At 47.6% G+C, this 18180-nt stretch overlaps 1 non-coding gene and 1 pseudogene across 1 annotated transcript; one reads left to right on the top strand and one right to left on the bottom strand.

Moving 5' to 3' along the window:
* The first annotated feature begins 6767 nt into the window (after window positions 1-6767).
* On the top strand, window positions 6768-6839 carry Trnag-ucc (transfer RNA glycine (anticodon UCC)). Its single transcript has one exon. It is a non-coding gene; the product is annotated as a tRNA-Gly (tRNA).
* Window positions 6840-9580: 2741 nt separating this feature from the next.
* Window positions 9581-9755, bottom strand: LOC144143637 (U1 spliceosomal RNA; annotated as a pseudogene).
* Between the last annotated feature and the right edge of the window lie 8425 nt (window positions 9756-18180).

Here is an 18180-nt window from a genome sequence, read left to right on the forward strand (position 1 = left end):
TCTCAGCTCGCGCTCAATGCATCAGTGCTGTATTTCACTGCGTCAAAGAGTTTATTTTGATTTGGATGAGGGACATCTGCTTCCTAAACACCGTCACGTGAGGCGCCCCACTTCTAGCACCAAAGCACTGCGCAGGGTGAGCGGGAAAAGTTTATTTGGAATTCACATTGGACATCAGAAACACCTCAACCACACTCCACTATGGTGACTCCATGCAAAGTTTTCTCCGCACGCAGCGAAAGCTACGGAGCCAAAACATGCTCTGTCTTTCTACACAGCGGAATATAGTGTGCCGGCTTGCAGTTAAAAGTAACTCTTAAAACGGGGTACAACAATGTCTATATTCGATACTCAGGACATATTCTAAACACAGCTGCAAACTTTTAAAGTTGAAAATTGAGAGAAATGTGTCTTTATTATTACGCCAGATTCCCAACTCAAAGATTCGCAAGGTGCGTCAACTAACTAGAGATCACAGTAGATGGTGCCAGGTGTTCCAGCATAGGACTGAAAGGTACTGCTGCCCCTGCCCTGTAGACTCCCTTACGCTGCCACAACAAGATATTGCGGCGGGCCTTTTCTTCCGCATTTCAGGAGTCTGGGAAACACGCCAGAACACAAGGGGAGCGTACAAGGCGGTCAAGAGTGTGTGTGTGTGTCAGGGTTCGTACAGGCTTCAAGCGCAAAAATTCAAGGGTTTTCAAGGACTTTCAAGGACCAGAAAACACATTTTCAAGGTTCCCATGTAATGTTTTATCTGGGATTATTTATAACCTTTTCAAAACAATGAAAAAGTTTCTTATTGCACAATACCTAAGCACATTAGTGCACAATTAGGTAGGTGCTAACGGGTTCGTAAATGTTCCCCCAGCTTTATTTTTATTTCATGGCTGGTATTTACAGGTTTTTCTTTTTTCTTTGTGTTTTTCTGAGGCTGTGATTTCAAATTTTAGTTCATGTTGCCTGCATCTCCTGTTTTGTCAGCAAGAGCATCAGCTGGAGCAAGTGTTGCTTCAAGGCAGGATGAACTATGTGCACGTCCACCATTTGCACGTAAAAGCAAACTTAGATGGAGCGTATGAGGCACAGACTAGATGGAAGATGCAAGATAGAGAACAGAAGCTGGCTTTCACTGGATTGTATCATGATATGAATTAGATTGACAAGTGCCTGCTCCCAATGTTGCCTTGTAATAATGAAAATCCACCAAACTTGTAATTTCACGCAATACACTAAAACTTGGTTGTTACAATTTTTCTTTACATTTGTTAGCACCTAAAATCCATGACAAACCCTAAATTCTTGTGAAAAGGCAGGGTCATTGATTCTCTCCGGAAAAATCAGGAGTTTTCAAGGACCATTTAAAAATTCCAGGACTTTCCAGGCCTTGAAATTGACACTTCTAAATTCAAGGGTTTTCAGGGTTTTCAAGGACGTGTGCGAACCCTGTGTGTGTGTGTGTGTGGGGGGGGGGGGGGGGTGACTTGCAAGCTGCATAAAGCTAATTCTCACTGGAACCAGCGATTTCAGACAGCGCCATCAGCGACGGTTCCAGACGGCTGCCCACTACTGACTTGCTGTTACTTGAGCCAGCACTACCATGAATTTCGCTTCCTTTATAAAGTACACCTAATACCCCTGTCACAGGGGCACTTTCAATCGCGATTGAAGTGAATTGCGATCGAGTTTTCGAGCGCGCTCGACGCACTGCCGCTGCTGCACGGCACGTTTCAATCCCGATCGAGAAGTTGCACCAATTGCACTCGTGTACGCCAGATAGCGCTAAAAATGTACTTTGCGGCCAGCGTCTGGTAACTTCGCGCAGTCGTAGGTATACGTAACTATGTAAATGTTACCGCACGCTTATTTGGGTCAAGTTATTTGACACAATTTGTAGCATTAGTTGAGGCTTTCACCTTCTGTGCCATCACTCAGCAGGGACGAGAGCATCTCCGCTGTCGTTTGATTGCGCTTGGAAGCCTCGATCGCGCTTGGGGAATTGAGTTCGAGCGGGATCAGGCTCGATTGCGTTTGAAACTGCCGTGTAGCAGCGTCCGATCCGGATCGAGCTTGATCCGGATTGACTCAATTGCGATTGAAAGTGCCAGTGTGACAGGGGTATAATTTTCCCCCATAGCAGCACAAATTCCATGAGCTTTTCCCGAGTTTTTCCAGACTATTCAAAATCTCAGAGAATTTCCAGTTTTCCCTGTTTTCCAGGTTGGTAGACACCCTGACTCCTTTTCTTCGAAATTCACACCATCAGCCAGGTGATCGATTCATGCCATGGCATGAATCAATCGCCTGAAGCAGCCATCGTATGTTCATTCAGATGCTTTCCCGAAGAGCAGTATCTGGCATGCCGCTATGAGGCTTGGCTTGGATATTAATCGTCCAAGATTTGCCTGATTGGCTTGACGGGCAACCCGATTCTTGCTCCCTCACTAGCTTTCATCACTCGGACTCCAGGGTGTAGTTTGGCTCGCACGTCGGCCCAGAGAGAACCTGAATGAAGAAAAAAATTGAGAAATGTGAGCGTACTACTCGTCTTCGTTCCTTTAAAAGCATAAGGTGAACAACTTTCATTCCCTGGCACCTTTCAACATGGAATAGATTCATATTTAAAGCGGAGACAGACGATACGCAAGATGAGAACAACGCAAGCACTTTCTACCAACCGTTAATTAAATAAAAACGCACACACACATTTATGCTCCATCATTCATTCAAAACACATGCGCAGTGAAGATAGTTTTTGGTTTTTTGCGTTACCATCCCGCGTAACCCTCTATTGTTGCATCCAAAATTTGGATGCAGCAGCTAGGTTGCGCCATTAATAACCCTGGAAGTTGCCAACCCCACAACACTCTCCCCCACGATGTCTGCGTGAAGTGCGAAAGCTGGTATTTCAAAGTCTAATACCCGTGCCACACGTACACAAAAAATGACAGTAGGAGTTTAAGGCGTTAAGATAACAAATGCCACTATTTGGGCGGGCCATGCTATACGTGGAAACGCTAAAGCATTAAATGTGTTAGGCATGATGAGCAAAAAGTGAAATTCACTCATACTTTGGAAGTCGTTAACGTAGAGAAAAACGTCTTACAAGGGTTAAAACAGTTTTTTGTGAAAGAAAACGTTACGACAAATAGTGTTTTCTTAAAAATGGTGCGAGCCATTTCTAAAAGTAGCTTCAGCAGCTGCCGTGTCTGGCCAGCAGTAGCCAAATCCGAAAAATTGAACAAGAGTAACCGATGTTTTTCCTTTTGCCGCTGTTCTAGTGAACTTCGTCTTCTTCAAAGCTTTGCCACTAATTGTGCCCAAAAACTCGTCTTATTTCGAAGTTCAGCTACGTTTCCGCGTCAACACTCTGGTGCGGAGAGTTTCGTTGGCTTCATTTGGTGCTCATCGCGTTCAAGAATAGGCAGAGTTAAGGCATTCGCGAAGGTGAATGAGTTGTGCGGAACTCCTTAAACCAAAAATGACATGCGAGCGAATGACATTAGATTTTTTCGTGTAGCAGTGGATTAATGGAATTCAAACTTAAGACATTAAGCAATTAATGTCATTTTTCGTGTACATGTGGCACGGGTATAAGCTTGTGCGGAATTAGGCAGCAAAAAGAGCAGGGCACTAAACAGATGAAGACGAAAATACTCGACACAAATGACACATACAAGCGCTGCATATGTCGTTTGTGCCTAACTTCATCTTCGTCTGTTTAGTGCCCTGTTCTGCAGAATTGAACGAACTATCTCAACAGGTTCTGTTTAAGCGCAATTAAGCGTGTTGCGGCTCTGTTCACGTTATGAAAAATGGGCGCCCCATGGTTACCAGCCAAAAATCCCGAGAAAATATATGAAGTAGCTCTTGTACCCACATATTTTGAGTTAACCTTCCCAGCACAATCAGTTTCTCGTCGAAACGTGCATGCTTCGATTTTGACCGCAGAAAGATAAAAAATCGCGCATGTTCACTCATTTTTAGATATTTTCTGTCCCTTACAAACAGCGTTTATTATAATACAGTTAGCTCCCTCCTTCCCAAGAATTATCACTTTACAAACACAGCAAAAGCAATACAATGCCGCTCAAAAGGCGGCTGTGTATCACGTAAACCACAAATCCGCACTGAGTGAGAGCTACTGAAGACTTCCCGAGGTTTTGTCCAAAAAACTTAGATATCGTATACAAAACGGCTCTGGCGAAAACACACCTACGACCGCTAATTCACAGGAGAGCTGTTGTTACTGGTAGTAAGTTTGCCGTTGCAGGGAAAAAATAACGACAAAATGCCGAGCGCTCGTGAGCGCGTGCCTCGCGGTGACCGCCGAGTGCCCGGCCCACGCAGTGGCTTTAGCAAAAAAAAAAAAAGATAAAGAAAGAAATACCTCCAGCGCTGTCGGGCTTGCAAAAAAAAGGAAAGAAAACGACCGCCAGCGCTGATGCTAAGGAAGAAACGACACCCTGCTTGGGAAGCGACTTTTATACCAAGCGATATCAAGCGACTTTTATACCAGGCGCTGTTTCATTCGCATCTTAACTACTGTGCTTTAGTGTGGGCAAATACCACCTTGCAAAACCTAAATAGAGTAACATTACTGCAAAAGAAAGCCATTTGGGCAATTGAGAATGTTCCTTTTCTAGCACACACTAAGGACTTATTTTCAAAACACCAAATAGTAAAGGCCGAATACATATATCAATATAAACTTATCCGCACATATAGATCTGCTAAGCGAGGCAAAATAGACACTTTTCTGGACCTAGCACATTTAGAGGAAACCGTAAATGTGTATTCACACCGATATAAGCCACCTTGGAAGATCCCATCATCACGAACTCATCATGGACAGCAGCTGCTCGAGCATACACTTCTAAATACACTAAATCACTTGCACAGACAGGACGTTGACATTCTGACTGTTAATGATGGCTGCATATTGCATATGTTTTTATAGGAGTTTTACTTGTAGATTTTCACTGTTTTAATTATTTTGTATAATCGTTTTTCAATGTACGTCGTAAGTGACCGTAAATTGCTGTGTCGTCATTGCTGTCATTGCCGCGTCGGCGGACGGTGCCCTGTCAAGCTGCATTGTTGCAGCTTTTTCGCCGTCCGCTTTTTTCACCTGTGTAAAAAAATTCCTGGAAATAAAACTTTCATTGATTGATTGATTGAAGTTATCGCGGCCATGAGGGATAATTAGAGAAGCAATTAGGGATAATTAGAGATATGGCTCCGAGTGTGCCAATACTTCCCGAGACGACGTGGAGATCCCGCCAGTGCCGCTACGAGTCGATGACGCAAATCTGGTGGAAGTCTACAATGCTGGGGATGACTTTGCATCCACCACACGCTGAGAAGAAGACGACGACCCCCTCGATGCATATGACGACGATTACTAGCACCGCAACTATCCAAATAAACAATGATTGTGAAACTTAATTGTGTGTCCGGCAATGTTCACCAACAACAGCTGCGCTATACACGTCCTGCGCGTGAGTGCAAACTTCGCTGAATTTTTCCTCGTTAGACACATGTTCATGTCGCTACAACCGAATAAAACTCGTTCGTTTTCGTTTTCACTTCACTTTCGACATTGCACACAGCGCGTCTATACAAACGTCAGCAGGGTTTTCAAATGACGCCGTTATTCAACTGCACATCCAAATCTCACAAAAGTAGGGAAGTACTTACATTGCCGAGTTGTGGTACACCACAAAACGGCGTCAACTGAAAAATAACAACAAAACAACAGAAATCCCACTCAAAACGCACCTGCGGTTGCGAGCTTAGCCTACACAGTCGGTTCACCTTCGAGACTCCGGTAAGGCCCCAAAAAATCACCACGTCACAAAAACAATATTATGGGCGACTCCGTGGAGATAATGTTGAACGTCCGGAGAGCTGTTTGCAAAACTGGTAGGCGGTAAGAAGTTACTTTCGCAAGTTTTACGCACGCGTGCGATTGCTTCAGAACCCGCGGTTAATCACGTTCGGCCAATGATGATGATGGCGCTGTTCTAGTTTCGAAAAGTGACCGGGGAAGAGATTGTGGAGACTAAACACTGAAATGAACTTTTCAAATAAAGATAATGTAGTTTGTAGCGTTTCTCAAATACAGGTCAGTTACGCTGTAATGTCATTTAAAGGCGCATTCAATACAAAGAAGTACCTCCTACGTGGTCACTATTTAGGCGCGAATTCTGAAAATGCATAGCAGCTGCTTCTTGTCGCCGCACATAACCTAGGTCGCAACAGCTAACGTAAGTACAGAATAACGGGCGCAGCTAACTAAACGACTCAACCTGCATCTATTTTTAGTGTTCTCTGCACCTTACTCATGCTGTTTGTTCATATTGTGTGATAGAATTGGGGCTGCGTTAGCAGTTTTGTTAGTGCTGACCCACATAACCGAAAAACCGATTTTATTCTCGCTTTTGCTACCTGCTGACCTAAAATTTGAGGGAAGACGGTTCGCACTCGAACCCTCGGTTCTATCCACGAAGCATAAAAAAAGACGGAAAATACGTGGTCGAAGCATAGCAAACGAACACTTTTTGTGATGCTGATACACGCAACCGCCACATTAACTTGCTTTCTACTTATTGAACAACTCGCAATTATATTCTAGCCACTATAACTCACAAAAAAATGGACTATGCAGTAGTGCTTCCTGCAACAATACGACCGCCTCAAAGCAGGCGCCAAGAACCCGCGTCGGTGGTATAGTGTGTTACCAAAAAAAAAAAAAAAAAAAAAAAGCGTCGGTGGTATAGTGGTTAGCATAGCTGCCTTCCAAGCAGTTGACCCGGGTTCGATTCCCGGCCGACGCATGTTTTTTTTTTTTTATTAAGCATTGCGATTGATTACAGTGTTTAACACGCGGACGCTACACAGGTGATGAGGCGCGCCGTTGTTGAGGACCCCGGATTAATTTTGAACACCTAGGGATCTTTAACACACGTGCACCGAAATCTCGTATACACACTGGCGTTTGTGCTTTTGATCGCCTCCGTCTGAAAAGCGGCCGCTGCGGCCGGGAATCGAACCTGTGTCTTCGTGCTCAGCACCACAATGCCTTAGCCAGTAGCCACTGAGCCACGAAGGCGGGTCTTTTAAGCCTTGTGGAATAATATGCGACAACATCTGCGCAGCCTTAGAATTGATGCAAGTTTACGTATTAGCTAGCCCAGCCCTAACATCTATTCTTCTAAAACCTCCTCGTTAACTTAACCTCCCCAAGAAGTTCTAGGCCTCTATAGTATAGTGGAGGAGGGGTGGACGGCATAGGATGTGGAGGCGAAGCAAAAGCATGTAAGAAAGTGCTATAGGTTATGCCATGTTGGTGGCCAGGCGTCGATGCTATACCGTAGAAGCGTAGCTTGCTGGGCCAGTTGGCTCATTCTGACGTTATTGAAAGAAAACAGCGAGAAAACACGAAAACACAGGTAAAAGAAAGGACAACACACGCGATAATGTGTTGTCCTTACCGCTCATGTCAGCCGGATTTTAATTGAAACATTAGCACTGAAGCGGAGTGTGTTCAAATGTTCGAAGTGCGTGGGTCGAAAGCCGATTCTATAAAGATCTGCTATACAGTCTAGTCCACTTATAACAATATCCAAGTGCCAAGGAAATCCCATCGTTATAACCGATAATTGTTGTAAGCGGGTTGCGAAATAAAAAAGACGGAACAGAGCTCAAAACATTTTATTCGCATGCCAGCAAGGTCGTGCTACTACTAATTTGCGGAAAAGAAGCCACAGACGGTCACCTTTGTTTGCCGCTAGTGCAAATCTTTTCCAAGAGCATCTATGGGTGCTTCACCTAGATGAGGTCAATGTCGTTGGCGGAACCAAAGTCCCCGAGGGACTGTGTCACGCCTTTGGCCTCCTACGAAGACATTACCCGAGTAGGATGCGCAACCGCGTCGTTAGAGTCATCACTGTTGCACGTTTAATTGGTGCACAATATAAGCGAATTCAATCGTTATATCCGATATCGTGGCACTAGAGCATTGTAATAAGCGGTTTATTTTACCACAGAAAGAATACAAAAGTTGACGGTGCCATAGCTGTTCATCGTTATATCTGATATATTGCTATAAACGGTATCGTTTTAAGTGGACTAGACTGTATATTGGACAAATTTGAATATTTATTCTAAGTTTCGGTCATGGTCCGGCCTATATGTCAAGAGTAACTTTCGGCGTAATGCAGTTTGGTCGACAGAAGAATGCATACACAACATAAACGACTAGCGATGAACGCAGATTCTCTCGTGTACAGTCGTTCCGCGCCCTATTTCAGCAAAGGGGGCATCGAAACAGATGTAAGAAAAAAGAGGAGTTAAATTAAAGAGACGGGGAAAAATAGGGGCACAAAAAGTGGACAAGTCGAAGGGAGAGCAGAAACAAAGAGACAGAGTGTTCACGCGCGTTGCGAAGGAAACATTGAACTGTCCGGCTCTTTCTTGTGTTAAAGCGTCGGCTCAAACTAGCTGGTTTAGGCGTCAACTAGGCGCATGCGGTGAGTGTACAGTCCTCTAACTGTCCTGAACACTTCCTTATTAGGTGAGTGCGTGCGAACATTTTAAAGACGACTGTCTTCGTGGGATACCTAAACGCGGGAATTTCTGTGTGTCTGTCTGTCTGTCTGTCTGTCTGTCTGTCTGTCAGTCTGTCTGTCTGTTTGTCCGCCCGTCCGTCCGTCCGTCCGTCCGTCTGTCTGCCTGTATGTCGGTCTGTGTCTGTCTGTCTGGTTGTCCGTCCGTCCGTCCGTCCGTCCATCTGTCTGTCTGTCTGTCTGTCTGTCTGTCTGTCTGTCCGTCCGTCCGTCCGTCCGTCCGTCCGTCCGTCCGTCCGTCTGCCTGTGTCTGACTGTCTGTTTGTACGTCCGTCCTTTCGTCTGTCTGTCTGTCCGTCCGTCCGTCCGTCCGTCCGTCCGTCCGTCCGTCCGTCCGTCTGTCTGTCCGTCTGTCTGTTCGTACGTACGTCCGTCTCTCTGTCTGTCTGCCTGTGTCTGACTGTTTGTACGTCCGGCCGTCTGTCTGTCTGTCTGTCTGTCTGTCTGTCTGTCTGTCTGTCTGTCTGTCTGTCTGTCTGTCTGCAGCACGATTACGCGGTAAAATTAAGTCATATTAGGTAAACATACATTGCTTATCTCACGGGAAGACCGAGAGGGACGGAAACGACGTCAGTTGTGGGAAAGATGAGAGAGTGAGTGACAGGAATGACTCTTGAACAAACCTGGCCGCCTATAAATACCCATACCACACTTGCACTTGTAAAACCGACTGTACTTGTAAATCCGAACTACAGCTGCGGTATATCGTTATATTAGGGCTGCCGTAACAGGGATCTAGCGATCGCTACCTCAAAAGAAATAAGGCAAGCAGAACGTGTAACCTAACACTGATGGGTACGGGAAGACATGAGAGCCGGCGTCCGTCTGAATTTGCTCTGCATATATATGTATTACAACACACTGCACGAACTTTCGCTGCAAGGGAATGCTACATAAAAGATAGCTCAACCTACTGAATTGTGAGCCTGATTTTGGATTTGCACATGTAAGGGGGGAAAGCGCGCGCGCAGTCCCCCCCCCCCCCCCCCCTACCAAAAACTGCATGCCCCATCTACCCCAGTTTGGGGAAGTGGCAGGGGTCAACACGAGCGCAGTGCAATGCACGTACCTCACCCTGGGAGCCCGCCCGTCCGGATCAGCGAAGTTCCGTCACCAGGTAAGCATGCCACCAATTGTCCGCCTTTCTGACGCCACCAGATGGAGCCCAGATGGGTGCTCCGGTAGCTTCACTGACACCATCCGATGCATGTTTAAAAGAATTTGTGGTATTCTCATAAAGTTTTTATAAACTACGCTTGGCCTTCCTCAGCGTTTTTAATAAAACATTTGTTCAGTATGAAACATAAAAGTGTAATGCTGAAAGAGAAGTACGACCGTGTCGCGGAAGGACCCCCCCCCCCCCCCCCCCCATTACCGGTAAGGGCGTCAAACCGAGCTGCAGGCACTTTAAGAAAGTTGCTCTCTCTCTCTCTCTCTCTCTCTCTCTCTCTCTCTCTCTCTCTCTCTCTCTCTCTCAAACTGTACAGTAGTAATCCATGGGTAAAGCAAGGCTGCCAGGAAAGGGCTTTTTTTTTCTGTAAAGAATAAACTGTTCTCCTTGCAAAAAAAAAAAAGGAAACCCGCTTCCTCAACAATTTTCTGGGACGTGCCGCCAAGAGTGCTGGAAAGAGAACTACCAGAAACACCACATGGTATCAAGTGTTGGTCCGTTGTGAATTACGGAGGAATTTATTCGACTGGACGTGCCGGCACCGTACCGTTGGCCCGCCCTCACGAGGGCGCCGGGGGGTCGGGGCGCCGGGGGGACTTGCCCGTTCTCACACGGGTCGCTGAGGTGAGGGAGGCTTGGCAACATAGGCCCCGGCTGAGGCCCACCGCTGAGACTCCAACGCCTTGGCTGCTGGGCCTCCAGCAAGGGGCTGAGCAGAATAAAATTTTCTCTCTCTCTCTCTCCCTCTCTCTCGAGACATGTTCATGCTGTTGGGCAGGCCCGTAGCCAGGAATTTCGTTCGGGGGGGGCCCACTCGCTGTAGGCCTTCCATTTTCAGTAATTATTTTCCGTAAAATAGCAGTATATAAACTATTTGAGTTTTTAAGTACTATTCTACTTTTTTATATATTTAGTTTGGAAAGTAATCTACCAAATAGTGCAATATTTTAATACGGGCAATATGTCTCAACAAATACCGCTAATAAAAATAAAACTACGTTACTCTGGGCCAAAAATAAAACTACGAATAGCCGAAATATTTTTTGTGCGTTTTTATTTCTGCATATAACAGGTTAAAAATACTGCGGCAGAAATAAAGTGGGTTGACGTGGTGGAAGACGGGGACCGTGTCCACTCCTTTGAGGTGGGGCGGTATTGGGGCGGCTCTGCGAAGAAGCGGCCAGGTCCTTCTTCCTTAAAGCACTGAAGAAAGGCCTGCCAGAGCCGAAGTGCGTACGATGAGCCGATGTGCGATCGCGGATCGATGTGCGATCGCGGAGCAAACTCGACATAACAAATTCTGATGCATTGTATATGCGTTCTATTACGCTTTCGCACTTATGTAAAATTACACAAATCTAGAAAATCTTACCTTCGGAAGCTTGTTGAAGTAGTTCATCAGTGTTGAACCTTGCCTCTTGTTTTTTGTGCTCATAATGAGGAACGCAGAGAACACCACACAAAGGAGGGCAAACACGCGATATATTCCGTCCCAAACACGGACTGAACTGCAGTGCGTCTTGGCCTCCATTGCAAAGGACCTCGCCACTGAATTTGAGCCGGGGGCGCCCTGTGTCGCTCCGTGTCGCAGATTTTGCTTGGTGGGGGCGGAGAGAGAGAGAGAGAGAGAGAGAGAGAGAGAGAGAGAGAGAGAACAACATTGTTTAAACTCAGGGATCAAGGGAATGGGGAGGGGCGGGCCAGAAGGCCGCCGCGATTGCCAGGGCCGGGGTGGTCACTGTTGTGAACCGGGGTAGCATGGTCGAAGTTGACCGCCGTTGGTGTCGTGCCGGAGCACTCATGAGGACCAAGGTGAGGGAGAAAGAAAACTTTATGTAGAAGTATTTACATTCTTGCCCAGCGTGAACAGGCAGTGCCGTAGTTCCGTCCACTTTCTCCCGCTGTTATTAGGAACGCACCAATCACAAAAATCCATGGCGCTCATATTCTCGCCCACACTCTCACACAGAGGGGGCACGTTTCCCTCTCGCACACGTGAAGGTCTGGTTGACTCCGGTGAGGCAATCTGCCTAAGGTCGAAGCCCTTCGGACCACCGATGTTGAAGCGTCGGGAGGACATCTGGGGCCCCTTCTGGTATACTGGCATTGGCGGCTCATTGAACAACGGCCTTTACAGAGTCATCAGCCACACCGCAAAGTGCTGGAGAACGATGCGCGGCACGTCCCCAAAGAAGCAGACAGGAACGTCAAGCCTGCCGCCAAAAGTGAGGCGCCGCATGAAGCCTTTGTCGCCACCTCTTCGGAACGTTTCCGGTCATTAAGGGGGCATTCTGGGGCGGTTGGGTGGCCGAGAGGGCCGCCGAAAGCGGATTATGTCCAGCAGCCGCGGCACGGGTAGAAGACGCGTCATTGTGTAGACGACGGGATGTTCCTCGCCGATGAGTGGGGTGAGGGGAGGGGGCACTCGGTCGACAGCAGACTTGGGTGGTCGACCCCAGGACGGCGAAGACGGCTTTCGCGACATCACGTAGACCTGGCTTGATGCCTCCGGGTCGCGCAGCGCCTGCTGCCAGATGGACTGGGAGGCAAGGGGTCTGCTGCGCCCTCGCACAGAGAGTGAAGTGCTCGTCGAGGGCGCCACAGGCTGGGCATGTTTGGGGGTGAAATTAATGGTGTGGGTGGTCCGAGCGGCAGTGGCAGCAAAGTCGGTATCGCAGCCGCCCTACTTTGTTTATCAGGCGCCGACTGTCGTATGCGGCTTCCTGTACTCTTTTCTGATGCTCCGTGTTGCTTACGCGGCGCAGGACACGGGCACGGAAAGATATGCTCAGTTTTGCACATGGTCATCTGCTGTAGACAAATTTCTTGATGCAGCGGAGTGCCGAAATCCCTGCTGCTGAAGAACACCCTCCCCTCCTCCTCTCATAAAAATTTCGGGGGGGGCCCGGGCCCCTAGGGCCCCCCCTCTGGCTACGGGCCTGCTGTTGGGCCATCGCAGCCTGTGGAAGACTAGGATGGGTGCGCACCAGGCCGATATAATGGCAGGCAAGTTAACTAAAACCCCATTGAAAATACGGGGAAAATGCGAGAAATCTGCGGTATTCGGAGTCTTTATTGAGTGACCTCGTGTCATGAAGCGATTTTAGAGTGGCAATGTTCAGCTTGGTTTGGGCTGGTAACTTTTAGCTATTGATTAGTCTGTTGTGTTTGCCATGTTTAAGCAGGCCACACACACACACAAACAAATCGGTACTAGTGTTCGCGGAAAATTTCTGCATTCAAACCCAAGAGACCGAGGTTCAAACCTGAATATCGGTGAACCTTTTTTTCTTAATGAGCATGTCTTGGGCGGCGAACGTGTGTTACATAAAGAGTGAAAGTCGTACAGAGGGGTGTTCTTCTGGAGATCACAAAGAAATTGTTGACATTTAAAAACAGTATCGTTTTCAACAGAGGCCAGAAGCATCGGGAGGGGGGGGGGGGGGGGGGGGGGGGGGGTTTAGTGGGGAGGGGGGCTCCGGCCTCCCAGTTGTTAAAAAAGGTCTCAGACCCACTGCCTTTGGCAGCATTCGATTATTCATGGCTACATGGTTGATTCCTTTGTCAACCCACCGCGGTGGCTCAGTGGCTAAGGCGTTGCGCTGCTGAGCACGAGGTCGCGGGTTCGATTCCCGGCCGCGGCGGCCGCTTTTCTGATGGAGGCGAAAAGCAAAAACGTCCGTGTGTACGAGATTTCGGCGCACGTTAAAGATCCCCGGGTGGTCAAAATTAATCCGGAGCCATCCACTACGGCGCACCTCATCACCGGCGTTGCGTCGGCGCGTTAAACCTTACAATAAATCAAATAAATCAATCAACGTTAACGTGCGCCGAGATTTCGTACACACGAGCGTTTATGCTTTCAACCTCCATCAGAAAAGCGGCCGCCGCGGCCGGGAACCGAACCCGCGTCCTCGTGCTCAGCCGCGCAACGCCTTAGCCACTGAGCCACCGCGGTGGGTTGACAAAGGAATCAACCATGTAGCCATGAATAATCGAATGCTGCCAAGGGCAGTGGGTCTGAGACCTTTTTTAACAACTGGGAGGCCGGAGCCCCCCTCCCGATGCTTCTGGCCTCTGTTGAAAACGATACTGTTTTTAAATGTCAACAATTTCTTTGTGATCTCCAGAAGAACACCCCTCTGTACGACTTTCACTCTTTATGTACCACACGTTCGCCGCCCAAGACATGCTCATTAAGAAAAAAAGAGCGCAGCTCCTTAGCCACTGAGCCGCCGCGGCGGGTAAGATTAGTTTTGACCACCTGAAGATGTTTAACATGCGCCAAAATCCTGACTCACCGGCGTTTTAGCTTTTTGCATCCATTTAAAAACGAACCCGACATCGAACCCGCGCATTGGCGCTCAGCAGCACAACCGCGGCATGATTTGACCTTGAACTTGCACGTCATCACTTGGACACGCATTGGAATTAACAGTTACCAGTGGTAAGCACCATTTTTTAGGTCAGTGCAAAGTAAATGTGAGGCGCTTTTTTTTTCGAAATCAGCCAGATCCAGAAAGCGAAACTAAGTCGGATAAAACTGCAACGAGAAGAAAAACTCCAGAACCCTCCCGTAAAAAAAGAGGTGATATGAAAATAGTTGAGATAGCGGCCTGAAAGCGTGCACGCAGATCGCAGTTCGTATCGAAAAATGAGCCACATCCTCCTGGCTCACGGGAAAAAATGAGACAAATCCATTTGCCCAATAAGGCTTTGCTTTTGGCTTGACTGTTGAGACTGTTTCGTTGGTGCTATGAGAAGTTTTTCTCTCTTTCTTTTCCGGGGCTGAATTATTAAGGAGCAAATGAATGAAATGAATTAGGATTTCAGCCGGCAATTAGGAGATCGGCAAAAGATATGTCCCCAGATGTCAACGACGAAGGGAACCGGAGGAGGGAACGACATATGAAACTGCGATGCGTCTCACCCGTCCCTACGGAATAACTATGGTTATGTTAATTTTTTACTCCCATATTTACCATATTAGTGCTTAACTAAATAGCCGCTGCTTACAAGCCCTGGCAAATCTGCGCCCCCTCCCCCCCCCCCCCCCCTGTGAGAGTATACGAGCCACTTCATTAAGGTGAAGAAGAAGATATGAGCGGACTTCTGCTTGGGCTTGGCATTATCAGTGCCGGCTCTTTTATCATTCGGGGCTTCATAAACTGGATATGGCCGCCGCGATGTTTGTTCTGCTCTTCTGCGCTTCATAGAAAATTCCAAAAGTTGCACAACCTAATTCGTATCTTATTCTGGAACCTCACCAGAGCCCCCCAAAAGCATCCTCCTTCTCCTCCTTCTACTCCTCCTCCTCCTCCTTCTTCTTCTTTATCTCCACCTTCTTCTTCTCCACCTTCTTCTTCTCCTCCTCCTCCTTCTCCTCCTCCTCCTTCTTCTTCTCCTCCTCCTCCTCCTCCTCCTCCTCCTCCTCCTTCTTCTTCTTCTTCTTCTCCTTCTACTTCTCCTTCTCCTCTACCTTCTTCTTCTTCTTCTTCTTCTTCTTCTTCTTCTTCTTCTTCTTCTTCTTCTTCTTCTTCTTCTTCTTCTTCTTCTTCTCTATTTATTTGCTTATTTTTTATTTATTGTTTCAATATTGACTAATTTCCAAACTCGATTCCTCAAGCACAAGAAGAAAAAAGCTTCCAAAATTTTATAATTTTCCTCGAATCATCCACCTAGGCAGTAATCTCATTCGAATTAACGACGATGTTTGGCCGATCCCCTGATTGGGTATGCGCCAAGAAGTTTCGCCAAGAAGAAAATATGTCATGTATTGATTGACTGGTTGTACGGTTTAACGCACCGACGCAACGCAGGCGATGAGGCGCACCGTAGTAGAGGGCTCCGGATTAATTTCGACCACCTGGGGATCTTTAACGTGCGCCGAAATCTAGAACACACGGGCGTTTTTCGCTTTTAGCCTCCATCAGAAAAGCGGCCCGCCGCGGCCGGGAATCGAACCCGCGACCTCGTGCTGAGCAGCACAATTAACGCCTTAGCCTCTGAGCCACCGTGTTGGCCGGGTAAAGTATATCATGTAATAGCTTTGACAGCGTTTCATTTAGGTCCGGTAACAGACTTCCGCTTGTTTCTCAAATTCGCGTTGGGTGGATCTGGTTGATTTCGAAAAAAAAAAAAAAAACGGCTAATGTGTTTGCGTCTATACATTTTTGGACACGATCGCCGTCAACGCTCAAAACAAAGAAAATTTCGTCGTAATGCGTTCGACTAAATTCTGTGCAACCTATATGCCGTGTGCTGAAAATTTCGGCTCGTCAGCCTTTTCGCAAAGCGGGAAGGGCGATTTGGTCTTTAAATTTGGTTTTGCACTTCTCTAATCCCGAAGCTTGTATCACTCAGTTTTTTTTTAGCGCGCATTACTGCTGCGCGCAATCAGTTTTTTTTTTGAAATACTGCAGACGAAAGAAGAAAAGCTTGCACCCTTAAACAAAATGTGTTTGAAGTAACGACCGTCGTTTTTCATTGCTTTGAGTAAATTTTATCGGTAATGTAGCCCCTTGTTTAGCGTTCGTCAGAATCGGTGTTCCTGCGCTGGTTTAGTGGCGTTGTTCTTACTGAGCCCGAGGACGCGGATTCGATTCGCGGCCTCGGTGGAGCTTTTCTGATGGAGGCGAAAAGCGAAAACGCCCGTGTGTTCTTGATTTCGGCGCACGCTAAAGATCCCCAGGAGGTCAAAATTAATCCAGAGCCCTCCACTACGGCGCACCTCAACACCTCTGAAGCGTCTGCGCGTTAAACCTCATAGTCAATCACAATCGCCGTACAAATCCGTCTAGCTTGCATGCGAGAGTATTGACGCTCTTATTGCGACCCTCTGCCACTACATCTTAATGTCTTATCCGGGTTGTAGCTAAATAAAGCCATAGATACGTCAGTAGTCACTGCGGTGAACCAATTTTTCTGTTTTCAGTCTGTTTTAAAGTCGGAACATTGGTCGTGACCGAGTTCAGCCTCTGAACAGGGTCCCCTCTCCAGCCAGAGTTCCGGGCCGCATGCAATGGGCGCGCTACAAACGCAAAAAACAAACAAAATACAACAAACAAACTGTGCGCAACAAACGGATACTTAGCAGACGATATTCAGGTTACGCCCCTAGATGTAGGGAGAAGTGGGCGGTGTGTAACCCCGCATCTGCTGCAATTTCTGTTATTCGAAGAATTCCCTGTTTTCAGTCCCTTTTAAAGTCGTAACATTGGTCGCAACGGAGTTCGCCCCTAAACAGGCTCCCCCCTCCAGCCAGAGTACCGGGCCTCTTTTCCGCATGGAATGAGCGCGCATCAAACGCTACAAACACAGCGAAAAAGACTGTTATCCAGGTAGGCGACTCCACGGATACTGCAGCAGACGATGTTCAAACGGTACCCAACCAACCAGCCGATTCTCCCGACGAAGACATCATCTCCGCGCACAATTCAAAAAACGAAGAAAACCGTTGCGGGAAAGCGTGGTGTCCCTAGATTTAGGGAGAAGATTCGCATCTGGCGTAATTGCCGTTATCGAAAGAATAACACAGGGACAAGTTAGTCAGACGTCCTGCCGCCTCCGGGCTGACGAGACGTGTCGGCTGCACCGTAAATATATGCGTTTTGGAGCTTTTTGGATACTGCGTCCTCGGTTGCCGGTGAGTTCAACGGCCATTTCGCCTTGTCTTTTGCTTGAATGTAGTATTGGCGGGGATGTAACGGGTTATCTAGTATTCGTCTGCGGAGCGGTTTGCGAGGGACATATACGAAGCTCCGGTAAGAGAACGTGTACGCAGCTCGTCCGTGCAGCGTTCTGTGTCCAAATAGGCCTCACTTTCTGCAGTAGCGGTTCCTCTCTACACACGGCGTAGTTACAGGAGATGCAGTTTTTTTGCGACGTCTTGCTGTTTCTGCACAAACCAGCGCTCGCTTTCGAGCCGTGGTCAAGGTTTGGGGTCACGCGGTCGACTCGGCGGTGGAGTTCTCCTGCGGAATTCGCGGCGCGGTCCCGGATATCGCGAACTGTTGTTGCAATACTTTTACGGGTAAAAATGAAGTTGCGCTTGTAGTTTCTCCAGTTCTCAGAAACACGGGGGCGCGCTAAAATTCGCCCGGAGGACTTGTCAAAGAATTACTGCGAACCCAGACAGCTCAGTCCGCAAAAGCGACTAGGAGGTCAGTGTGTCCAAGATGGCGGCGCGGCTTCCTGATATGTCGGGGAAGGAGGCAAGATGGCGATGCGGCCCCTCCGAGGCGGCCGTAGAACATTGCACTTTGTACTGGTAACTTCAAGTAGAGGAAAATCACTTGGTTCGACGTTTTGAGGCGCATGAGTGGTTTAGCGGCGCTTGTAAATCGTTTATCCGTTAGCTTTGGTGACGGCACCGAGGTA

This window comes from Haemaphysalis longicornis, unplaced genomic scaffold (assembly GCF_048455015.1).
Source record: "Haemaphysalis longicornis isolate Haplotype H1 unplaced genomic scaffold, Haemaphysalis longicornis Haplotype H1 scaffold_6, whole genome shotgun sequence".
Taxonomy (NCBI): domain Eukaryota; kingdom Metazoa; phylum Arthropoda; class Arachnida; order Ixodida; family Ixodidae; genus Haemaphysalis; species Haemaphysalis longicornis.